Raw genomic sequence first — 15,730 nt, forward strand, 5'->3', positions numbered from 1 at the left:
GGTGGGGGATTGGAGGAGTAGTCGGCTCCCCAGTGGCAAAGACGACGGTGAGGGCGACGTGGGAGCGGACGGCGTAGCTGGGCGGATGTGGAGGCCTGGCAGCTGGCCGAGTCACCGGCAAAAATGGGCGGAGGCGTCAGCGACGAAGGAGGAGGGCGAGGGTTGCTGTTCGATGGGGAAGGGCAATGTGACACAGACCAGTGGGCCCGGGGAAGGAGAGGGCGAGCGTGCGCGCGTCCGTCGCGTGTCCGCACCGACGCAAATCCGGCTAAAAAATGAGCCAGGAATGGATCACCCGCGGACGAAAAGCGAACGCGCGTCCGTTTGGGTCGGCGCGTTGAGCCGCCTTTTGTGTCCGCGCCGATCCGAACGGACGGTGCTGAACGAAATGGGTCGCCCTGTTGGAATTGCTCTAAGTATGTTATAGAATAATTCAAGGCGCACCTAGCGATCACACAATCGTGAGAAATGACACTGAGATTTGTTAAGAAGGTTGATCAACGTGGCTAAATCTCTAGGGCATGACGACATGCACTCCTCTTCATGCACTAAATTGACATAATGCAATCGGCGATAAGCCTGCCGATGCCATCTGACAAACACTTCGACACCCATCATAGCTGGTCTGGCCACCCTGCCACCACGGGTGCTCGGACCGTCCTCTCATGATCTTTGTCTAGCCTACGAGCTTATGTGTAGTCTTTTTGGCCGTCCTGCGATGACTTGATATAAAAGGTTCAGGTCACACATGTTTGACTTAAATACCTAACCTTTTGCTAATTGTTAAGATTAATTACATATAGTAATTAAGGGATTAATCCCGCTTGTAACGTCCGAACCGACACCCCCTTGTAAACGCATGTTCCAGTGCTATATATAGCACTTCATCTAATGCAAAGAAGGGGTTCTCAAACAATGGAACTTCATATAGCACTTCATCGCTTGGAGCTATTCAAAGAATGGAACTTTTTCTGTTCGATCAACCTAGGTAGTGCAATGGAAACACCAACACGGGGGAAAATTAAGAAGAACCGATGATATGGGACATTTGACTATCAATCCCATTTGGAGTGAGATTTGAAAATTATCTTGTCCATCGAAAGTTAAAATTTTCATTTGACGTACACTGCATGGCACCCTCCCGTGTAGAGTTAATTTGGTGAATAGACATATAAAGGTTATCCCCAATTGTCCGGCATGTTCCTTTGGATCAGAGGATACAAAGCATATATTATTTCAGTGTCAGAAAGCAAAGGAGGTTTGAAAAAACCCTGGGTCTAGATCAGGTCATTAAAAGAGCGTGTGAAGTTGATTATGCTGGTGAGGTGGTGCTTGAATATTTGCTTTCTATGTGTCGTGGAAATATCACGTCAGATGTCCTCGTGAAAGGACTTAGTCGTGGAGCCATCGCAACGGGTTAACTTAAAGGGGTTAAACCGGACAAAGGACAGGAGGGTTTTTATACTAGTTCGGCCCCTTCGATGAAGGTAAAGGCCTACGTCTACTTGTGATTGGATTATTGGGATCTCGATAACCAGGGAGCTAAACACGCTATGCCTGGCTCTCGAGTTGTTGTTTTTTGTCCCTGAACCGCCGCCGGGTCGTCCCCTTATATACACGGGTTGACGCCCGGCCGGTTTACAGAGTCCTGAGGCCGGCTCATACAAGTGTCCGGCTCGATCTCTCCTTTCCTATCTTACAATACAAGTTACATGACTATGACGGTTTACCACTATGGGCCCTAATCCGCCTCTTGGGCTCCGGGCCTCTAAGCTTCATTAATAAAGCGCCATCTTCTGGGTCTTCATGGGCTTCAATATGGTTGAGTGTGAACCGGCCCCTCCTGGGCGGTTTATACTCAGTAGTTATATCCCCAACATTAGGCCCCAGATTGATTTGAACCTGTTCATGTCAATCTTCAGTCCTTAGAAAAATCCTGTAAACATCTTCTTGCACTTTTCGTAAACCGCCATGATGTCTTCTCCTGTAAACTTTGTTAAACCGCCATGACATCATCCTCTGGACACAGCAACGGTTCATCATGACGTCATCTCCATATAAAAAGATTAAAAAGATACCCTTCATTAATGGTATCCCGAAGATCGAGGCGACATGCGCGCCCTCTTTACCGCTTCAGGCTCCTCGATTCTTGCACCTGCCACTTATCCCTTTCTCCTTATAAATAAAGCCGGCGGGTCTTTCCATTCTCCCCCCTTGCCTCTTCTTCTTCCTCTCGTGAATCCCTGCCGCTCGAGCTCCTCCGCCGCCACAGAGTGCACCGTCGTCTTCGTCCCCGGCCGCTGCATCATCTTGAATCGAACCAGAGCTCGCGGCATCCCTCCGCAGTAGATCTGTACTAGTAAGTTTTCCCTTTTCCGCATCTTTAGATCTATGCTAGGGTTAGCGAGTTCATCTGTACAGTTCCTCGTTCATCTCAATTCTTCGCATTTGCTTCTGCCGTGGTTTCTTTGATCAAACAGTAGTGTAGATCTCGTGCGGTAGTTGCTCCGCATCCATTTTTATCACTAGTAGATCTTCCTTCTTTGTAAAGAATCCTCAGTAGAACGCACGAACTTCTCTGTTCTGCTTAACGTCATTATAGGTCGCATAAATTTTTCTTTATTGAAGCATGGTAGATCCAAAATAACTTCATCATTGTGTGAGACTTGTTTCTGCAACACTTAGCAAGTTTTCAGCTATGCTGCTCCCCTCATAGGCGGTTTAACTTGTCAAAAATCCTAACCCGCCTGGTACCATTAGCCCTCTCTTAAACTGCCATCTCACTTGAGCAGCAATAATCGGTTTAACATGCATAATTTCCCGGTTTAACTCTGGTTGGTATACACCAACTTTGAATCGTAAACTGTCCTTTGTGCTTTATTTTCAGTTTGCTTTCCAATATGACAAAGCAATTCGCCGCATGCAACTGGGTTCCGTCTCGGATCACTGAAACGCAGCTTAACGGATATGTCTTGACTGGCGCTTTGACCAAGAAAGATGTTCTCCATTGGCGAGTTCCTGACCCTGAATGTCCTCCAACACCTCAAGCCGGGGAAGTGATTGTGTTCATGCAACACCTGGACCGGGGTTTTAGCCCGCCCGGTTCAAAGTTTTTCCGGGATGTGCTCGCTAGCTTTCAACTCCATCCTCAGGATATTGGACCAAACTCTGTGTCCAACATATGCAACTTTGAAGTATTCTGTGAAGTTTATCTTCAAGAGGAGCCAACTGTGGAGCCTTTCAGAGACTTTTTCCACTTAAACCGCCAGACCGAATTCTCTGACGGTCCCAACACTGAACTTGGCGGCGTATCAATTCAAAAAAGGAAAGAAGTTGACTTCCCTCATGCAAAACACCACGGTCATCCAAAGGACTGGAATAACACCTTGAAAGTGCAACTATTCCTAGGTGGTTTTGGTAATTCATAACAACATATAGCTCATTGAGCTAATGCTATTCCAAGACATATATTTCAGGAAAGCTCAATGAATGGCATGGCATGGATGATGAAAGTGGATCCCTCAAAATACTAAGGACAAAGGATTGGATCAAGTTCATTAGCTCAAGACTCTTCATTTTATATTTTAGTGATCCAAGATCACATTGAGTCTATAGGAAAAGCCAATACTATCAAGGAGGGATGAGGTGTTGCTTAATGAGCCTCTTGCTTCATGTGCTTAGTGATATGCTCCAAAACCCTCAGCTACTTTCTCACATCCACAAATGACCTAAACCCAAAGCCAAAATCGGTCACACCGATTCTTCCTATCCGGTGCCACCGAGTTCAAATGTCATAGCCACTGCCACAAACCCTAAGCAAATCGGTTCTACCGATAGGGATCTCGGTCTCACCGAGATGGGATTGTAATCTTTCTGTTTCCCTTCGTAACATTTTGGTCAAACCGAAGTGAGCGATCGGTCCCACCGAGGTTCCAATGTAAACTCTCTGTTTCCCTTTTGTAACATTTCGGTCTCACTGAAAAGAGCAAATCGGTCCCACCGAGTTTACCTGACCAACTCTCTGGAAAGCTTATTACCAAAATCGGTCTCACCGAGTTTGTGTAATCGGTCTTACCGAGATTATGTTATGCCCTAACCCTAACCGTATCGGTCTCACCGAGTTGCATGTCAGTCCCACCGAAAATCACTAACGGTCACTAGGTTTACTAAATCGGTCCGACCGAGTCTGTTGAATCGGTCCCACCGAGTTTGGTAAATTGTGTGTAACGGTTAGATTTTGTGTGGAGGCTATATATACCCCTCCACCTCCTCTTCATTCGTGGAGAGAGCCATCAGACTAAACCTACACTTCCAACTTACCATTTCTGAGAGAGAACCACCTACTCATGTGTTGAGGCCAAGATATTCCATTCCTACCATATGAATCTTGATCTCTAGCCTTCCCCAAGTTGCTTTCCACTCAAATCTTCTTTCCACCAGATCCAGATCCTATGAGAGAGAGTTGAGTGTTGGGGAGACTATCATTTGAAGCACAAGAGCAAGGAGTTCATCATCAACGCACCATTTGTTACTTCTTGGAGAGTGGTGTCTCCTAGATTGGCTAGGTGTCACTTGGGAGCCTCCGACAAGATTGTGGAGTTGAACCAAGGAGTTTGTAAGGGCAAGGAGATCGCCTACTTCATGGAGATCTACCGCTAGTGAGGCAAGTCCTTCGTGGGCGATGGCCATGGTGGGATAGACAAGGTTGCTTCTTCGTGGACCCTTCTTGGGTGGAGCCCTCCGTGGACTCGCGCAACCGTTACCCTTCGTGGGTTGAAGTCTCCATCAACGTGGATGTACGATAGCACCACCCATCAACGTGCATGCTTGCTTGAATTGTGTGATGATTGCCTGACTTGTCCTAAGATAACTAAAATCTGCCAAACTCTTAAATTGGGAAAAGGTTAAGTTTTTAATTGGTCAAGTAGTCTAATCACCCCCCCTCTAGATATACTTCAAGGTCCTACAAGTGGTATCAGAGCCTTGGTCTCCATTTGCTTTGATTTCCATAGCTTTTGTTGGTCATAGCCTTGGTTTCACAACCTAGGAGAGTATGGCGTCTAGCGAGGGAAATTATCACCGTAGAGGTCCTTACTTTGATGGTATTAATTTGGCTAGTTGGAAGCATAAGATGAAAATGCATATTCTCGGACATAACCCCGCCGTTTGGGCTACTATTTGTATTGGCTTATTTGTATTGGCTTGCAAGGTGAATTCTTTGATGGGAGAGAGCCGAACCGTGAAGCTAATGCGGAAGAATTGAAGATGCTGCAATACAACGCTCAAGCCTGTGATATCATCTTCAACGGATTGTGCCCCGAAGAATTCAACAAAATCAGCCGTCTTGAGAATGCAAAGGAAATTTGGGACACTTTGATTGATATGCACGAAGGTACTGAATCCGTCAAGGAATCCAAGTTGGATGTGCTCCAAAGTCAGCTTGACAAGTTCAAAATGAAGGATGGTGAAGGTGTCGCTGAAATGTACTCTAGGCTTGCTCTTATTACAAATGAGATTGCCGGCTTAGGGAGTGAAGAGATGACCGGCAGATTCATCATCAAGAAGATCCTAAGAGCATTGGATGGAAAGTATGATACTATGTGCACATTGATCCAAATGATGCCAAACTACAAAGATCTCAAGCCAACGGAAGTCATTGGAAGGATTGTTGCTCATGAGATGTCACTCAAGGATAAGGAGGAACTTCACAACAAGTCAAGTGGTGCTTACAAAGCCTCAAGTGAATCCCCCACATCATCAAGTGAGAAACAAACCTTCAATGAAGATTTGATCTTAATGGTGAAGAACTTCAACAAATTCTACAAGAGTAGAAGCAAAGAAAGAAGCTCCAAGTCAAGGTCTTACCATGACAAAAGATCTTCCAGTCGAGAGTGCAATTGCTACAATTGTGGGAGGCCTAGACACTATTCCAATGAGTGTACAACACCCTACAAAAGAAGAGAAGATTCTCCAAAAGGAAGAAGTAGAAGAGAAGAATCACCACCAAGAGAGAGGAGGAGTAGAGATGATCGTTATGAACGAAGACCCTCACGGATAAGCAAAGATTCGGAAAGGAAGGACAAGTCATCAAGGAGCTACACAAAACGAAGACATCAAGCTCATGTTGGTGAATGGGTTTCCGGCTCCGACTCCGACAAACACTCCGAGAGAAGCTATCACTCCGACTCCGAACATACTCAAGATGAAGGTGTTGCCGGTCTAGCACTTGTGTCAACCAACTCCTACGGCATATTTGATTCACCAAATGAAGGAATTGGAAGATGCTTCATGGCCAAAGGTCCAAAGGTAACACATCCTGAGTATGTTGATTTCAATAGTGATGAAGATGACTTGCTTGTGGATGATGATTTACTTGTTGACAACTCTAGTGATGAATACTATGATGAAACGTCAATTAATCATGCTAATCAAGATAAAACGAATGACAATGATAAGGAGAAGTTTGAGCTTCTAACTAAAGAACTAAACACTCTTAAGTTAGCTCATGAAACTATCTTCGAAAATCATCAAGAACTTTTAAGGGCTCATGAGAAGTTACGCTTTGAAAAGCTCAATCTTGAGCAAGAGCATGAGTTCTTAAAAGCAATCAATGATGATCTTCGTAAGAAAAGTTCTTCTTACATTGCCAAGCGTTTACTCCTATCTACTTACATGCCTCAAGTCAAGTCTAGTAACAAGTACAAGAAAGATACTTCCTCTAGTAGTAACAATAATAATGTCAAATCCAATATTGTTGCTTCTAGTAGTTCTCTTGGTTCCACTAATGATTCTCTTAGCCAAGTTACACTTGAGCAAGAAAATAGCTTATTGAAGGGAATTATAGAGAAAGGTGTTTACAAGAGCCTTGCCGGGAGTAAGCAATTCGAGGAAATTGTACGCAAGCAAGGAAGGCACCGGAAGAATCAAGGTGTTGGTTTTGAACGAAAGTTCAATGCCAATGGAGTTGAGTGGGAAGAAGATCAATACCCCAAGACGAAGTTTGTTCCTCAACAAGAGAAGTATGATCCTACTTCCTTCAAGGGAACACAAGCTCAAGATGATCTTCCACCACAAGACCATAAAGGCAAGGACAAGCTTCAAGAAGAGATTGATGCATTTGAAGAAGCACCCAAGGCCTCGGTCAAGTGGATTCCCAAGACTACGTCAAGTTCTACTTCATCAAGTACAACTACAACTCCAAGGATTCCCATCAAGATGATGTGGATCCCGAAGAAGAAGAACTAGAGAGTTCTTGAGGGTGACTCCGCCAACTCTTCACTCATATTATTATGGCAAGGACAAGTGCAATCAACTTCCACATCTTCCACTAGTTCAAGGAGTCACAAACCCTCATGTTGGTAAGGCAAGGAACAAGGTAACCTAATGTTTTCATGGACATCATCTTGTCTGTTCATCACTCTATGTCTATGGATATTCTTGTTTGTTCCTTGTGGGACAAACCCATGTAGGTATGTTGAAAGTGCAACTCACCCCAATGGATTGCTCCAAATGATCTACATCAACATTGAGCATTCACATCTTCAACACCTACATGAAGTCATCATCGACAAAACCCAAGGTTAGTTCATCCCTCTAAAAGGGGATCTCACATCTAGGGGGAGATTAACTCTAAGACTTGAGTCAAAGCAACTCTAATGGTGTGAACACATCAATGCATTACGTGAAAGTGGTAACCCCACTTGGGCTTAAACGATGAGTATGACCTATGATCAAATGTTTATCATTTGACTCCTAAGTCAATATACTCATATATAGATGACCTAGTCATCGCCAATTGTTTGATAGATGCTAGAATTGGTTGTGCATGCTTTGCCACATATTTCATTTGCCATCTTATTGTGTGAGCATGTTGGTGCATATTTTACTCATTCAAGGACATCCACTTGTTGTTTTGATTGTTTGGTTCTTCCTTCTTTTGGCCAAGTGGATGGACAAGAATGCCTAAGAACTTTCTCTAGCTATCTATGCTTTTCTCGTCTCAAACTCTATTCATGCTACATCACAAAATTTGATCAAGTCAGATTCGAACCACTCTGTGTGAGGAGCACTCGGAGTCCCCGATTCGTCATAGACTTAAACTTCCAAAACTTCTTTGTGATTCTCGGTCTGACCGATTCCTCCATTTCGGTCCTACCGAGATCACTAAGTCGATCTAGGTTTTCAATCTCGGTGCAACCGATTTGAACTTTTCGGTCACACCGAGTTGCTGTAACTGAACACAGTTATGCATCTCGGTGCCACCGAGTTGTTCCACTCGGTCACACCGACAGGGTCGGGCTATATATAGTCACGGGAAAAATTTGGAAATTTCTCCGAAACCCTTCGCCCGCGCAATAGCTCGCTCTGCCTCCAAGGTCTCCGGATCGTCTCCTCGTCGCCAGCCGCCTCCTGTCGTTGGTCTCCGCCGCCGTCAACGGAATTCAACCCCGCCGTTGCCGCTATAGCGAGTTCATCGCCAAGCTAGGGTATGGACTCGATCACTGTGCTATCCTCGTCCGATTCCTAGCACTTTGTGTTCTTATTGATTCTTGCCACAATTGAAACACTCCGATCCAGACAATGCAATCCGTAGATTAGATGAGATTTGAAAATTTAGGGTTAGGTTTCCGCCGAAACCATCTCGGACCCACCGAGTTGAAAAACTCGGTCTCACCGATTTGGCTTATGCCATTGCACTAGTAACTCTCGGTCTGACCGAGAATTGCTAATCGGTGCGACCGATTTAAGGACTTTGTGAAACCCTAACAGTCTCGGTGCCACCGAACTGTGACTCGGTCCAACCGAGTTCATCAGTTTAGGTTCCAAAACTGCTTCGGTATCACCGAGTTTGAAAATCGGTTGATCCGAAATGCTTTCTGTGGAAAACTAAAACTGAATTTTTGAATCATTCTTTTGCAAAAATCTCTGCATTTTGTGATGCTCATCCACTTCATCTCATCTATAACTCTTCACAGGGTCAGCAGTCAGAGTTTGCAGCATGTCAGACCAGAGTGACAGTCAGAACAGGTCAGAAGGGCAGATGCAAGTGAGTGAGGGCACTAGTCCCTCCAGAACTTCAGATGAAGGCAGCAGGAGCACTCCTAGCAACCTGCCTAAGGCTGCTACCAGGCAAAGGAAGAAGAAAACTTCAGACTCTGAAGATGAGGATTATAGAGCTGAAGAGGATGAAGCTACTTCCAAGAAGGTAGTGTATAAGAAGGTGCTTAGTTCAACTGCAGTAAAGCCAGGCATGAAGATCAAAAGGCCTGCAGGGAGACAACCAATGTCCAAAGCCAGAGCATCAACTCAACTGCCTGAGATGCCTGAAGAGCCAGCTGCTGAAGGAAAGAAAAGGAAGGAAAGGGTCAAGAAGACCATGGCCAGAGTAGTTGGGCAACCTTCCATGATGGAAGAAGAAGAGCTTGCTGCACTAGCACCAAAGGCACCAAAGCTTATGGGAGATGCTATTAGATTAGGGGTTGCAACATCTAAGCCCAAGGAAGCACCCAAAGCTGCCCCCAAGGCCAAGTCTGCACCAAAGAGGAATACCATGAGTATTCCAGCTGCTGAGAAGAACAAGGCCCTAGTGCCTGAGGTTGTTGAGGAGGAAGATGAAGAAGGACAAGTTCTAAGGAAGCTCAAGCCCAAGATACCAGACCATAATGATGCCCATCCTGTAGTTGAGGACATGAACATCAGAAAAGATTCAGGGTTGAGGCTATGGAGGATGGCAGATCCATATGCCACAAGGAGAAGAACTGTTGTTGATTACAGGTTCCATACAAAGGAACAACAGGACTTCTATGAGACAATCTTGTTGGACAAAAAGCCCATTGTGTGTGACATGAGGTGGGTCGACTGGACCTACATGAAGGAAAATGAAGAACACTATCCAGGAGTACAAGACAGTTTTGTTGCTTGTGGAGTTGCAGATTTTGTTGGGCAGAAGCTCACAAAATGGAATGATGAACTCATTATGCAATTCTACTCCACAGCACACTTCTATCCAGATGGAAGGATAGTTTGGATGTCTGAAGGTACAAGGTACCAGTCAACTGTTGAGGAGTGGGCAAAACTGATAAATGCCCCAAAGGAAAATGATGATGACCTAGATGTATATGCCAAGAAGAAAATGGGACATAATACCATGTCACATATGTACAAGGAGATCCCAGACAAAGCCCTAGAGACTTTCTCTTTTGGATCAGTCCACTTTCTTATGTCAGGGCTGCCTACAATCAATTGGATCCTAAGGCACACTCTATTGCCTAAGTCAGGTGACCACAACATGATCAGAGGGCATGCAATCAACATGTTGCATTTGTTTGATGTGCCTCAGAAATTCAAGGTCATGAGCCTTATAGTAGAAACTATTAAGAGGACTGCAGCAGATCATAAGAGGATTGTGGATATGCCCCTCGGATTAAGGAGTTGATTAACTCAAAGATGGGCACAGGCAAATATCTATTGGATAGGGAACATTTTCCTCTCTATCCAGACTTTGAGGATAATGAGGTTGTCATGAATGAAGATGAACCATCATCAGTTCAAGCTCAAGAGAAGAAGGAGAAGGCAAGGAAGGAGAAGGCTGCCAAGATGCCAACTCAAGAGGAGGCATCTGAGTATTTCTTGAAGAACAAGCAGGAGCAGCTTGGTTACGTGATAGCATCAACACTGAGGATTGAGAAGGGGTTGGCCACCTTAACTCAGAATCAGGAAAGCTTGGAAAGAATCATGGAACAAAAATTCTATGATCTTGATGTCAAGGTAACTAAGATTCAGTCAGTTGTGGAGCAGCTGTAGGATGACATGCAGGAGAGGAAGGGCAAGACTACCACTAATGTATTTGCCAGAGTGCCTAGAGCTCAGAGGTCAGCTGCAGTGCCAGTGACAGACACTAGAGCAACATCATCTGCACCAGCCACAGCTCCTACAGCTCCAGTGCAACCATCTCTAGCACCAACACCTCCAGCTCCCTCTACATCAACTGAAGCCTTCATCCTTGGAGTTATCCGAACACCACCAACTGAAGATCAAGCCTGAGAGTCGATCTAGCACTATGCATTTTCTATGAACTTTTTGGTAACTTGTTTCCAAAGGGGGAGAAAAATGTATAGATCATAGGCTTCGAGAGAGAGAGAGAGTGTTGCTTTTATTCTCTCTTGCTTTGGTGGTTTTAAACTTGTTTGCTTTTGATTGCTTGAGATACTATGCTATTCTTGTGAGACATTGATGATCATGTGTTTGATCATAAGCTACACTTATGCATGTTTGATGATATTATCCTATCTATCCTATGTGATCATTCACTTTGCTTGGTGATGAGTGCATGTATTCAATCTTTATCATTTTGAGCGCTCCACAAAGATGTATGTGACATGGAAGAGTAACCCATAAGCCTAATTCCTTGTGCATTTGCAGTCCAAAGCAAATCTTAAACTATGCACAAATTTAGGGGGAGCTCTTGCTTATCACATACTTCTCAAAGCGACAATGTTTTTTAATCTTATTATCATTTGTCGAAGCTTTGATCTATATGTTGTCATCAATTACCAAAAAGGGGGAGATTGAAAGTGCAACTATCCCTAGGTGGTTTTGGTAATTCATAACAACATATAGCTCATTGAGCTAATGCTATTCCAAGACATATATTTCAGGAAAGCTCAATGAATGGCATGGCATGGATGATGAAAGTGGATCCCTCAAAATACTAAGGACAAAGGATTGGCTCAAGTTCATTAGCTCAAGACTCTTCATTTTATATTTTAGTGATCCAAGATCACATTGAGTTTATAGGAAAAGCCAATACTATCAAGGAGGGATGAGGTGTTGCTTAGTGAGCCTCTTGCTTCATGTGCTTAGTGATATGCTCCAAAACCCTCAGCTACTTTCTCACATCCACAAATGACCTAAACCCAAAGCCAAAATCGGTCACACCGATTCTTCCTATCCGGCGCCACCGAGTTCAAATGTCATAGCCACTGCCACAAACCCTAAGCAAATCGGTTCTACCGATAGGGATCTCGGTCTCACCGAGATGGGATTGTAATCTCTCTGTTTCCCTTCGTAACATTTTGGTCAAACCGAAGTGAGCGATCGGTCCCACCGAGATTGCAATGTAAAATCTCTATTTCCCTTTTGTAACATTTCAGTCTCACCGAAAAGAGCAAATCGGTCCCACCGAGTTTACCTGACCAACTCTCTGGAAAGCTTATTACCAAAATCGGTCTCACTGAGTTTGTGTAATCGGTCTTACCGAGATTACGTTATGCCCTAACCCTAACCGAATTGGTCTCACCGAGTTGCATGTCAGTCCCACCGAAAATCACTAACGGTCACTAGGTTTACTAAATCGGTCCAACCGAGTCTGTTGAATCGGTCCCACTGAGTTTGGTAAATTGTGTGTAACAGTTAGATTTTGTGTGGAGGCTATATATACCCCTCCACCTCCTCTTCATTCGTGGAGAGAGCCATCAGACTAAACCTACACTTCCAACTTACCATTTCTGAGAGAGAACCACCTACTCATGTGTTGAGGCCAAGATATTCCATTCCTACCATATGAATCTTGATCTCTAGCCTTCCCCAAGTTGCTTTCCACTCAAATCTTCTTTCCACCAGATCCAGATCCTATGAGAGAGAGTTGAGTGTTGGGGAGACTATCATTTGAAGCACAAGAGCAAGGAGTTCATCATCAACGCACCATTTGTTACTTCTTGGAGAGTGGTGTCTCCTAGATTGGCTAGGTGTCACTTGGGAGCCTCCGACAAGATTGTGGAGTTGAACCAAGGAGTTTGTAAGGGCAAGGAGATCGCCTACTTCATGAAGATCTACCGCTAGTGAGGCAAGTCCTTCATGGGCGACAACCATGGTGGGATAGACAAGGTTGCTTCTTCGTGGACCCTTCTTGGGTGGAGCCCTCCGTGGACTCGCGCAACCATTACCCTTCGTGGGTTGAAGTCTCCATCAACGTGGATGTACGATAGCACCACCTATCGGAACCACGCCAAAAACATCCGTGTCTCCAACTGCGTTTGAATCCTCCAAACCCTTCCCTTTACTTTCTTGCAAGTTGCATGCTTTAATTTCCGCTGCCTATATACTCTTTGCATGCTTGATTGAATTGTGTGATGATTGCCTGACTTGTCCTAAGATAACTAAAATCTGCCAAACTCTAAAATTGGGAAAAGGTTAAGTTTTGAATTGGTCAAGTAGTCTAATCACCCCCCCTCTAGACATACTTCAAGGTCCTACACACCTGGTTTTACTGTTTGAACACTGCACCTGTTGATCAAAACCTTCTACCGGGTTACCGTGCTCAGCGGCTTAGCAATAATCATCCACTGCCTCCACGGCTCACCGCTATAGAGCGGCAAGCTTATGCCCCGCAAATCATTAAGCTCCGGGACCTCCTAGCAAACGGTTTAACTGGCATTGATCTTGTTCGATGCTCGGTTTCATGGGGTATCCTTCCCTTAAGCCGCCGCTCCGATTTGATGTATGAGTATACCGGAGATGTAAAAGACCCTCTGCGATCCAATGAGATAGAAAAGATTGACGAAGAAGTTACCGAAGCCGTGAAGAAAATGTTGGATGAACCGATCGCTCAATGCAGCAAGACCGGATTGGCTCCTTTTTGTACTTCCAACAAACCGCTAGAAGTAAGAATTTTATCCTTTTCCACCTTTATTGAATCGTTTCCGCTTTAACTTTATTCTGATAATCCTTTATTTTGTTTTCACAGGCCAACAACTCTTTCTGGAAGAGGAAAACTTCAGACAAACTGATGAGAACTCACCGCCCAAAGAGTAAAGCTGTAAAGAAGGCGGGCAAGAAGAAAACTGGCAAGTCTTCTGATCCGCCTGAGGATGTCAATGAATCAGAAAACGAGGTAGAACTTTACTCCCTTTTCTCATTCTTCATACATCCTATTGACAATGATTATTATCAGGATGATGCAGAAGCCAGCCGTGCGGACCATGTTGAGGTAATCCTCCTTTCTTCTGATTCAGAACTTGTGCCGGTTCAAAGATTTCGTTGTGCCATTCGGAAAGTAAAACACTCTCACCCTCTTGCTCATTTGGATCCACAATTTTCTTTGAAGACACAGCAAACTGAAGGTCGTCGCACAACCCGGCACAGCGGCCAATAGGTCACTTCCTCCGGTTTACCAGATACTCCAAACCGGAAGTGTCGTCCAGAGGTTTCTTGCTCCCCCAAAAGTCTTTATCCCTTGAAGGGTTGCTTCCGTGACCCTCTTAATCCGTCTAACTCGAATTACCAGGTATCATCCAATTCTTCATCTGGCGGTTCATCCACCACTCAGATGCCTCCCCTTAAGACCGTCCCTGGGTAAGGATGCTGTCTTTAACTTTGTCCTCTTACCTCGGTTTACCAAACTGACCTCTTGTGTTAATATCACAGTGCCAAAGCTCGTCTGAGAAAGAAAACAAAGACCACTATCCCAACTGAAGAAGTTGAACCGGACAAAATTTCAGAAGGTGATGATAAAGAAGCTGACATTGCCATTGATGATCCTGTACCTCCAAGTCAGGATACATATGTTGAAGCGCCAGAAGTCAATCCACCCAGCCCGCATGCTGATCCTCCAAGCCTAGCCAAGGGCGAAAACGTGTCAAGCCCGGCCAGAGATACTGTCAATCTGCCACCCCCCTCAAAAGGTGGCGATGATGATGTAGTTATCACTGGTCATGGTTTCACCGCCCCTGGCAACCTAGTTATCTTGGCAAAGCATAGTGCCAAGGAGGAATTTGCTGCTATGAGCAAGGGGAAAGGGAAGGCCGATTTATCTAGCTTTATGAACCTTGGTGCCAACGAACTCCAGTCCGGCTACTTAAATCGTCTATATACAAGCCGGGATTATGAGGCCGGTTTGGTGAACTTGATGAAGGAGCGTTATGAGGTAATCTTCAAAACACTTTAAATTTGTTTGCAACATATATCAACTCCATAGTAGCCCCCAAGGGCCGGTTTATCTCTTGTAGACAAACCGGGTCTTCTGATATTAAAAATACTTCAACTGAGTAGCCCCCAAGGGCCGGTTTACCTTATCAAGATGAACCGGGACTTTCTGTTAACCCTTTGTCTTTATCAACTACCTTCAGCATGAATATAACTGATCAATTAGGCATTAGCCCCCAAGTGCCAAGTTTAATACTTGTATTGAATCTTGGGACTTTAAAATATCCGGTTTAAGAAGAAATCCGCATTAGCCCCCAGGTGCCAAGTGTATAACTTGTTATGCACTTGGAACTTGAAGAGATATTAACTGCTTTATCATCTGATTTTGTAGGCTTGTAAGTGCATCTAGTGCCCCTTAGTGATTTTGGTGTATTGAAGACTTATAGGTTAAGGGACTAATGCGTTTGTGAGTGTACACAGGTCTATGAGTCTATGAGGAGTTTGATATTTACAGAGAAAGTCGACCCCTAAAAATGAAGTTCTTCAACTGAAGACTTTGATATTCTGAAGACTTTGAAAGTGAAGAAATTGGTGTGACCTTGAAGACTTGATATTCATTTGTGGAACATGAAGCGTGAAGACTTTTGTTTTCGTAGTTTCATTTTCTCATTCTTGAGTCATAGGAAACACCGTACTATTAAAGGGGGTCGAGGAAATACTAAGGAAAAATTTCCATGTGATGCTCAACTCAAAATCCTACACCTACCAATCCCTTCGAGTGAAGCCTTTGGAAATCTCATACAGTTCA

Source organism: Triticum dicoccoides, chromosome 2B (genome assembly GCF_002162155.2).
Source record: "Triticum dicoccoides isolate Atlit2015 ecotype Zavitan chromosome 2B, WEW_v2.0, whole genome shotgun sequence".
NCBI classification, from domain to species: domain Eukaryota; kingdom Viridiplantae; phylum Streptophyta; class Magnoliopsida; order Poales; family Poaceae; genus Triticum; species Triticum dicoccoides.